Source organism: Acinonyx jubatus, chromosome D4 (genome assembly GCF_027475565.1).
Source record: "Acinonyx jubatus isolate Ajub_Pintada_27869175 chromosome D4, VMU_Ajub_asm_v1.0, whole genome shotgun sequence".
NCBI lineage: Eukaryota > Metazoa > Chordata > Mammalia > Carnivora > Felidae > Acinonyx > Acinonyx jubatus.
In genome coordinates, this window is record NC_069391.1 from 85667519 (window position 1) to 85677698 (window position 10180).

At 46.8% G+C, this 10180-nt stretch overlaps 1 protein-coding gene across 12 annotated transcripts in view; it reads right to left on the reverse strand.

The window, feature by feature from the left end:
* The window catches only part of GLIS3 (GLIS family zinc finger 3), a 578617-nt gene that overhangs the window by 206871 nt on the left and 361566 nt on the right, over positions 1 to 10180 (reverse strand). The window lies entirely within an intron of this gene.

Genomic DNA, 10180 nt, shown 5'->3' on the forward strand with positions numbered 1-10180 from the left:
GGAATATTATAACAACTCACTGACCCTTCGGAGGCCCTCTCCTACTGCCAGCTGCCCTCGGGGACCCACAGAAGGCCACATCGCCATTTCCACTGCCTGTCACTTTCGCTGCTGCTTTTGCAGACGGTCCCATTTGCAAGTGTTCAACCACTAGCTTGGGGAGCCCAGAGGCACCAGAACTGCTGGCACTCCCCCTTCCAACAGCGTCTGCTCTTCTGTCCTCGGGGACACTTGGTTGAGGAGTTGAGTAGTACAGTTGCTCACACCCAGAGTTCTGAGCATGTGTTTGGGAAGCAAACGTCACCAACAGAACTGTAGATGAGACAGTGAAGCGGAAGCACAAGGCTAGGAAGGAAAACAAGTCCAGCCTAAAAGTACCGGGAGTAGAAATAACCCCCATGAGACTGCTTACTAGGGCATTATAGTGTGCAAAGTGCTTTCCAAATGTGCACATTGTCCTTCAATCTTTACCACAACCACTCGTGGTTGACGTGACCCCCATTTCACAGATGGAAAAATGAAGGCTCGGATTCCTTGTGGAAGAACACATAGCTAGTGAGCCATGGTTCAACGTGAATGTAGTCAAGAGAAGCCAAAGTTCTGGACCAGTTCTTGACTGCAGTCAAACCAGAAAAGACTGGTTTTGTCAGATCCCCATGAACCGGATAACCTCAGCATATCCCAAACCTACCTCCTGATTTCTCCTGTTCTACATTCTATCAGTCTCCTAGTTCAACCTCCACATAGGACCCAATCTTTTTACATTTGTCTCCCACAGACTCCCCACATTTCTGCTTTTCATTTCCACCGCCACTGGCCCAGCTGGGGCCCGGCCACTTCTCTGTTGTTGCAACTCTGCCCTAACTGACATCCCTCCTCCCTCCGTCAGCCCCCCGCAGTCAGCCGGGTGACAGAATGAGCCTCCCGCATGAGGTCAGGACACAGTCCTTCCCCAGCAACCATCCAACTCCCTCAAAGGCACAGCCTCCCACTAACCTCCCTTCCCATCTTGCCTTCCTCATCCGTCTCCTCCTGCCTGACCCAAAACTCGGTCTCCTTGTTGCATCCCAAACACAAGCCCCGCAGCCCTGACCACGTCTCCTAACACTCCCTATGGCCTGAATGCCCATCTCTTCATTCTCCTCCAACCAAGAGCAAATCCTCCCTTGGAGGCTCAGTCAGGTGGGATTTTCAGGCACCTTCCCAGACCCCCTGTCAAGGTGAGTCTCTCTCCCCCTCACACACCACACTGGCTTGCCCTTCAGCTTCTCTTATTTTATCCGTAGGCTTTAATTTGCTTGACTCACCTGCTAGACTGAAAGATTCAAGGTCACCTTCATACCCTCCGTGCCTACCACACTGTTCACGCAGAATTACCATCTAAAAGGAACCTCAGTGAGAATTTTCCTTTATAGGCTTTTTTTTCCCTTCCTCATCAACAAGAATTCTGGAATCAACTGCATTTTGCATTCTGTTTTTGTTTGTTTTCTAGCTGAGAAGCTAAAAGTCAAATCTCTTATCCTCAGGCCTCGCCCTATTCTCGTTTTCTATCTTCTCTCACCCTGGTTTTCTACTTTCTAGTTGTATTTTTCTATTTTGTGTTTCCTTTAATTTACCTTAACTTCTGTGGAACAAGATGAAATATAAACAGACAGGTAAAGAAAGATTCGGTTTTTTGAGAAAGGAGTGACAACTTGAACTGAACGGGAGATTCCCACTGGGAAAGAAGTGGAGAAATCAGCCCAAATTCATTACACTTTCTGTCAATAGCCAGTACAGGCCTGAAACAAGAAAGCAGTTTGCTCCTTGAGACACGAAGGGTGCTATGGTGGAAAGCAGGGCCGGGGACTACTCTGCAGCCCTGTAGCTTGAAGCCCTGGGGTCCATGTACTCAACAGGTGCCCAGTACACAGAACATTACCCACGAACGTTTTACTTAACTCTGACTTCCCAAATCCATTCCCCCCATAGCAAGTGACTGTTACTTGTTCACAGAGCAGGGACTAGGAAGAACCATACGTCATATACCAGGAGGAATTGCAGAAAAGCTGGTATTTGGAGGAACCGTCCTTGATGCAAACACCCGTCCACACTCCTTCTATTTGAGTTAACTACTGACTCAGGAGAAATGAAAGCCAGAAGGAGGTGGGCTGGAAATAAAAGGGGTTGAAGTGGATGCCTGCTCATGGGAGTTACTACTCCACGGCAGCTAAGGCAGAAAGAAAGCCAGAGCTGGAGCCAGGGGGCATCCAGGTTCCCACCTTCGCCCCTATAATTCGCTAGCCTTTGGGAAACTCATCCACTTGTCCGAGCCCCCATTTTCCCTGTCCTGAAATGGGAAGAGTTATGGCCTCTTTACTGGTACTTTGAGGATCAAATGAAATGACATGGGAATTTGCTTTATAAACTCTTCATAGATAAGACTTCTTTCCATTTCAACAAAGATTTATCGAGCAAAGCAACACAGGAGCATAGATCAACGGGCTTCCAAATCACAAGGCCTGGGATTTAAATTCCAGTCTGTCACTTCCTAGTTTTGTGACCTTGGGCAAATTACTAACCTCTCCAAGCCGCCGTTTTCTCGTTTGCAAAATGGGACAGGAGTGCCTGCCTATCTGACAGGTTTATCATGAGGATTGAGTGAGCTGGTTTTTTATCTAAAAAAGTAGCTGCCATCTAATGCGTGTTATACATGTGTTTCATGAATACGCCAATTATGAATGTCTCATAAGCCAGGCTATGGTGCATGCTGTAGGGATGGACACACACACACACACACACACACACACACACACACACACACAGAATAACAGTGGATCCGGGCAGACCTTTCACGGCCCAGGCAGTACTGTAACCTATGACCCTGGGAGATAACCAATAAGCTTCTCAGGAACAGAAAAAGAAATGACCACCTTGACGAGGGAATCCTAGCTGGAATTCTCTTGAATTTCAAATTGCAGACTTTCATCCTGCCCTGTGGTCACTTGATTAATGTACAGTATCTTTTTCCAAGAGTTGTTGTGATTCACTCATGCTCATGAAATATTCAAGCAGTTTAATAAAACAAAACAACCAAAAAAAACCACCCCACATTTATTTAATGAACTATTATAACGACAGCTGTGGAGAACTTTCACTGCGTTCAGTGTTTCAGGAGTATTTTACACACACCTTTCAGCCTGCCCACATTCAAGGAAGACACGAAATCCAGGAGAGGCAAAATAAAAATCGCTTCATTGGATAAAAACTTTTACAAGATCTCCTGTCCATCACTGCGAGCTCTGTAGCTTTTTGTTTTTGTTTGTGTGTTTGTTTTAAGTGGAACGTTCACGAAGGAGAACCTCTCTTCCCTCTTCCTGTTCACCTGGCCTGGAAGAGGTGACCTGGTAAGACTTCAATGAGGCCCGAGTAACTTCTGTCACTCTTGGATAATTCATTTTGTAATTAATCAGAGGTCTTATTTAAGGATGATTAGCAGGCGGCCATTTTCCAGTTCTGACATTCTAAAACTACGGTCCCATGATTGACTACTTCTTTTGAAGTGTGGCAGAAAAGTCGTCCAACTTGTTACCAAGCTCCAGAAATCCTCTCTGTTGACACAGAAGGAAACCTCTAATTACATGAGTCACTGTAGTTTTACAACTGAATAAACTGTTAACTAAATTGGAAAAATTGTCATCAAGATGATAAAGGCCATTCTGGGGCTCCCTGCCAAGCACCCCTGACTTGTACCTTTCAGAGAATGACCTCTTGTAAAGAGACTGACGTGCGGGAGATTAAAGGTGAAATCCAATACACTCGCCCAGGTCTCAATAAGCTGCTTTGTCCTGATTAAAAGGAAAAAGAATTTCCTGGGCATGTTCCTTTAATGTTTTTATCTCAGGAGTGGGCACGGGAATCCACTCTGTAAACCACTGCTATGTGCACATTACAAAGATAACCGGCCTGTTGGCTTGTGACAGAGTTTCACCACATGTATTCAACCCTCCAGTGCTCTTTTGCTCATTCTTTTTCTTCCAAGTTTACATTTGCACAGCTTCCTTAATCTTTATTTCTTAAAGGGGTGAGCCCGGCCTTAAATGCATTAAACACGATGCAGACAAGTGTTCGTGTCTGTGGAAATATCAGGAAGACGACACCTTAGGCTCCCTCCTGACTCTGCTCACCTGCTCCCCGCCTCCCGGTGATCCCCACATACAACCGAGGAACTTACCCCACACCTCCCTGCCTTCTCTCGCTGTGAGCCTCTGCGTAAATCCAGAGAACCCACCACATGAGGAGCTATTGCTCTCCTACAAACTTGGGCAAGACAGAAAAAAAGAAAAGCAGTATTAACTGGGGCTGGGCACCAGACCTTACTCTCATCCTGCCCTGTTGGAAGATTTTAAGAGCAAACATCTTTAAGGATCCTTTCTACCCCTAGGGTGATCGCATACGCTACCTGCTTAATACGGAATTTGCCAGGCCACCTCGTTATCCCGGTAGACGGTCCGGCCTATGTACCTAGTAAGGTATTTTTGCGTATATAAAAAATGCCTATGAGGAGTAACATTCAAGGGCTTGAATGAAAGAAAAAATTTTTCCTAGCTGCCTGCTGCAGTATTCTTTAGCCACCGAAGGGCAAAACAGAGAGGCGGCCACCCACCGGTCTTTGCCTCTTCCAACCAATGTACGGCCTTGACGTGCCAACTGTGGGGACAAGCCCAGGGTTCACTTCCCTGGGGCAGTTCTGTTCGTGTGGGCCCGCAGCCTAAGAACAAACACATCACGTCTCATAATCACGGGGCACCGTCTCATCACGTCTCATCATCAGTAGTACCAGAGGGAGGCTTCTAGCCTGCCCGGCTTAACTCCCTCAACTTTCCAGACCAGGAAGGTGAAGGCAAAATAAACGAAGAAGCGACTTGTCCAAGGCTACACCACCGGTTGGTCCCAAAGCCTGGGTGACAGCCCGCTTCTAGCTTCCCTGTCTGAAGCTCATTCCCACTGGATTTCCCAAGGCGTATTTGCTTTCTTCCCAAACACATCCCAACAGCGTCTGTTAGGGTCACAGAAAGGTCTGCGAGAAGGTGACTCTGCAAAGCCGAGGGGCAGATACCAAACACAGGGACGGTCCGTCTCAAAATGTTTGGGAAGATTTGTGTGTCAAGAGGAAAGACAGAGCCAGGCAGCCCTGCTTCAAAGGATTCCAAGCAGCGGGTAACGGAGACCTCCTGTTTAATGAAGTGACCCCCTCTGGTCACCTTGCAGAAAAGCCCTCTGCATAACCCTGGGACTTAACTCACCAAATATGTACCCATGAATACCTTCTTTATTTCTGGATGGACAGTCATTTTAATGGGAGACAGAAATAGGGACATGTGGGTTGGCCTTTGTCTTCCAAGAGGTTGAACCTTCTAGAGCAACACAATCATGTTTTAAACAAGGTGTTTAAATCATGGAAGCTTGTACCTCGTAAGTTTAAAAAAAAAAAAAAAAAAAGAAAGACCTGCTACATTGAATATACAGTCTCCCAATTCCAAAGGTTTTCTGTCAAAAATTCATTGTTTGAAAATGGTGGTAGATTTCTAAGTTAGCCCCCCAAATTGATTTCAATACCAAAGTGTTACAACATGATACATTGAAAATGGAAGAAATCCCCACTGATGGTTTATCACCAAATAAGGGCAATCTGAAAACAATAAAAGTAAATAAAAGGTATTTCCCTAAGATCTTTAATGCTAGGCAAATGGAGAAAAACAGATTCAATGACTATGGCTAGGGAAGGCATGAGAAATTTCTGGGTCGAAATTCTGAGCACTCGCACGGACTGTTAAGGTTGATAACAGGAGAGAGCCTTCTCTAGAACTAAGTGGGCCATGAATCACGCAAGATGGAAAAAAGAGAAAACACCCTGAGAAGATGAAGGGGTGAGGGAACAAGGGTGCTTGGTGAGTACTTCTGGGTCTGTCATCGGGTGGTGCTGTTGACTTGGGACATTGGAGCCCCTGCTCCTCAGGTAAGAAGGTTCACGTTGAGGGGCATCAGCAGGGGTTCTCAAAGGCGCTTTGATGGTCCAGTCACATCAGCACCACTTGGGAACTTCTTAGAAATGCAAAACATCAGGCCCCACCCCAGACCTAATGAAGCAGAAAGATTTCTTTCTCAACAGGTAGCCCTCCGGGTGACTGTGATGCAAGGTGAAGTTTGGGAACTACTGGTACGGTCAGGAAGTGGTCTGTCACATGGCACATCTGCCAGCCAGGCAATGTGACCGCACCTTAACTAGTGACTGTACTTTAAGGCACTGGTTCTCACATCTGGCTGCACGCTGGAATCCCTAGGAAGCTTTAAAAACCCTGAAGGTGTGGTTCTCCCCTCCGAGATACTGATTTTAACTGACACTGGGGTGTGGCCAGGGTATGAGAATTTTTAAAAACCCCCAGATGATTCTAACACGTGACATTTGGAAGCCAACGTCTGAAAGAGCTTCAGTCCCATTTTGCACTCGACTTAAAAAGGCTTCTTCTAGATTCTCTCCTCACGGGTCCATGACCCAGCTTGGGCTTCGTAACCTGGTTACCACTGGGAAAACCCAGACCAGTTAGGGTTTGCTTCCCATAGGCCGGCAATCCTCAGCTGGGGTGGGGGGGGCAATTGTACCCCAGGGGAGGCTCGGCAATGTATGCCTGGAGACGTTTTGGTTGCCAAGACTAGGGCGGACGAATTTCACTACTGAAATCTGGTGAGGAGAGGCCAGGAAGACTGCCAGACATCCTATCCTGCCCAGGACAGCCCCCCACAACAGAGAATTAGAAATGTCATTCGTGCCGCTTCCGAAAAGTCCTGCCGTAGACAAGTCAACTGTTGTCCTCAGTCCGCTTTAGCTCTTGCACCTCGGACTGGGTAGAAGAAAGGATGGGTCTGTTCCATAGGCACACCCATTCTGACGCACTGGGGCCCCAGCAAGGCCCCCTTTCTTGTGCGGGTGATTCTGTGAGGTTGTCAGGTGTCTGCTCCACTGTTCATGACATAGCGCTTCCTTTCCGACTTGAATACGCTTCCTTTTGTGGATGCTCTGTGGGTCAGGATCCCTAGCGGGAAGAAATAACAAGTAGAGGGTCTGGGTGCCAGCGTCTCGCCTGACACCCCAGCGGTTCCCATGGCCAGCCTTGACTCTGCTGCAACTCTCCAAGCTTGAAAACATATCAAGCCCGGGGGGGCGCGGGGGGGGGGGGGGCCTGGGTGGCTCAGTCGGTTGAGCGTCTGACTTCAGCTCAGCTCAGGTCATGATCGCTCAGTCCGTGAGTTCGAGCCCCACGTCGGGCTCTGTGCTGACAGCTCGGAGCCTACTTCGGATTCTGTGTCTCCCTCTCTGTCCCTCCCCTGCTCACGCTCTGTCTCTCTCACTCTCCAAAATGAATAAACGTCAAAAAAAATTTTTTTTAACGTATCAAGCCCAATGACTGGCAGAATAGGGAAGTGAAATGGAAACAGGGTCAAACGTGGACTAAACCTGAGCGATCTACATTCAGACACAGGCTCTGGAGCCACTGCGGGTTAACCTGCGCCCGAGTGACAATGCCTGCTGCAGGCAATAAACTCTAAGGAGCCCGACGCCTCCTCGTCTGGTTTTATTTTGCCTCACAAAACGAGGAGAGCATAAAACCTCTCGCCATCTACTCTCTGTTTTATCCCAAATCTTCAACACCCACTGTTCCGAGATTTCCACACAGATTCAGAGCAATTTATGGCGGCCCAGGTGTTTAAAGTTCCAGGTTGAAACATTTGGTTAATTAACATCATGCTGCAAATGCTCAAAATCACTTCAGCTGCCACTAGAACGGTACAAAGCTACCAAAAACAAAAACTGTAGGGAAAATACAAACAAATGGTGGTATCCTGTGCAAAGCGATACAGGATTAGAGCGACAATAAAAGCTGCGAGAGCTCTCTTGAATTAATGCTGTGCTCCTGGAAAATGCTTTTCCAAAAGGACAGTCTTTCAGTAAAGACTTGAGAACACATTTATAAAGAGGCTGCAGCTAAGTGCCAGGACACAGAACCACTAGCACTTTCTTGGAAAGAAAAACGGTGCATGAGAAAACAGGGCAAACCCAAGAGTGACGATTTTGGAAATATCAAAAGAAATGGCCATTTTTCTAGGGAGAACCCCATTTCGGGACCATGACACTCCCAGCAGAAGTTCTCTACACTCACAGCTCAGGCCCCTCTCCCACCCAAAGGTCTAGGTTAACTCCTGTATCTTAATTCTTGTGAATGCCTACCTGTGCCTTTCTTTCCGATCGCTTTCAGTAAAACATTACTTCTTTGGAAAGGGTCCTGAAGTGGTTCTGTCAGACTTCATTTTTGTAAAGTATGACATAATGGGAGAAGATGCTTGCAAATCACATATCAGCAAAAGGGTTGGTATCCAAAATCTATAAAGAACTTATCAAACTCAACGCCCAAAAAACAATAATCCAGCAAAGAAATGGGCAGAAGACATGAATAGACACTTTTCCAAAGAAGACATCCAGATGGCCAGCAGACACATGGAAAGATGCTCAACATCACTCATCATCAGGGAAATACAAATCAAAACCACACTGAGATACCACCTCACCCCTGTCAGAAATGGCTAAAATTGAACTCTGGAAACAACAGATGTTAGCAAAGATGTGGGGAAAGGGGAACCCTTTTGCAAGACTGGTGGGAATGCAAACTGGCGCAGCCACCCTGGAGAACAGTACAGGGGATCCTCAAAAAATTAAAAATAGAGCTACCCTATGACCCAGCAATTACACTACTAGGCATTTATCCAAAAGATACAAAAATGCTAATTTGAAGAAGCACATGCACCCCAATGTTTATAGCAGTGCTATCAACAATGGCCAAGTGTGGAGAAAACCCAAATGTCCATCAACTGATGAATGGATAAAGAAGATGTGGTTTATATATACAATGGAGTATTACTTGGCGATCAAAAAGAATGAAATCTTGCCATTTGTTACAACCTGGATGGAACTAGAATGTATTATGCTAAGCGAAATACGTCAAGTCAGAGAAGGATAAACATCATATGATTTCACTCATACGTGGAATTTGAGCAACAAGACAAATGAACATAGGGAGAAGGGGAGGAAAAATGAGATAGAAACAGAGAAGAAGGCAAACCGTCAGAGACTCTTAAACACAGAGAACAAACTGGGGGTTGCTGGAGGGGAGGTTGGGTGGGAGGATGGGCTGAGTGGGTGATGCACATTAAGGAGGACACTTGTCTGGATGAGCACTGGGTGTTGTACGTAAGTGATGAGTCACTGGGTTCTACTCCTGAAACCAATACTACACTGCATGTTAACTCAAGTTTAAATACATACATTTTAAAAATAAATAAAATATTGCAAACAACTCTTAAATAAAGTATGAAGTGTAGAGAGTTGGAAAGAAATACAGCTTTCCTAGTTTTGAGGCAGGGGTCAGGCTGAGGTACATTGAGTTTTCTGTGTCTTTTCTTTCCACGTATTGGAGGGTGGGGAGGGTGGGGAGGGTGGGGAGGGTGGGGAGGGTGAGAGAGCAGTTCTGGCTTGCGCCCTGGCTGGGTCCCAGGTGGTATCCAGGTGTGGCTGGTCTAGGCTCCACAGGGTCAGTCTGCAGGAAGGGCTGGGGAGGGCTGTCACGTAAGATTAAGGAAAGAGACGATGAGGTCACAAGTTGGTCCTCAACAATGCCTCGGTTGTTGGAGGGCCGGGAGGGCATGGTTTCAAGCACTGTATTTCATCTGTCATTCAGATTGCTCTCAGGAAAATCTTCTTCCCCCGCAAGTCCCGGCTGCCATAGATCTGTGCATGAAGCCCGAACGAATAATCAGAAAGATAAGTTTTGCTTCCATGTCTGAGCTACTGGGAACTGAGACAGTACCTCTTTAGGAGAATGTAACCGAGTAACACAAAAGGGAGACAAGACCCTCATTTAAGACGAGAACAAGATGCAGCTCCAATCCATCTGTGGTTCCAGAAACGCAATACAAATTTGGTGGAGTGAAGGCTGACAAAGACTCTCTCCTTGACCAAACGTCACACGGGCTCCTCCAAGCCCTCTTTCCGACAAGGCCTCATCACGGAGCCCCATCCTTGGCTTGTCTGGTCCACTGTAGTAAGAATCCCTCCATCCTCGATGGTCCCTCTTGGTCATTTTCCACC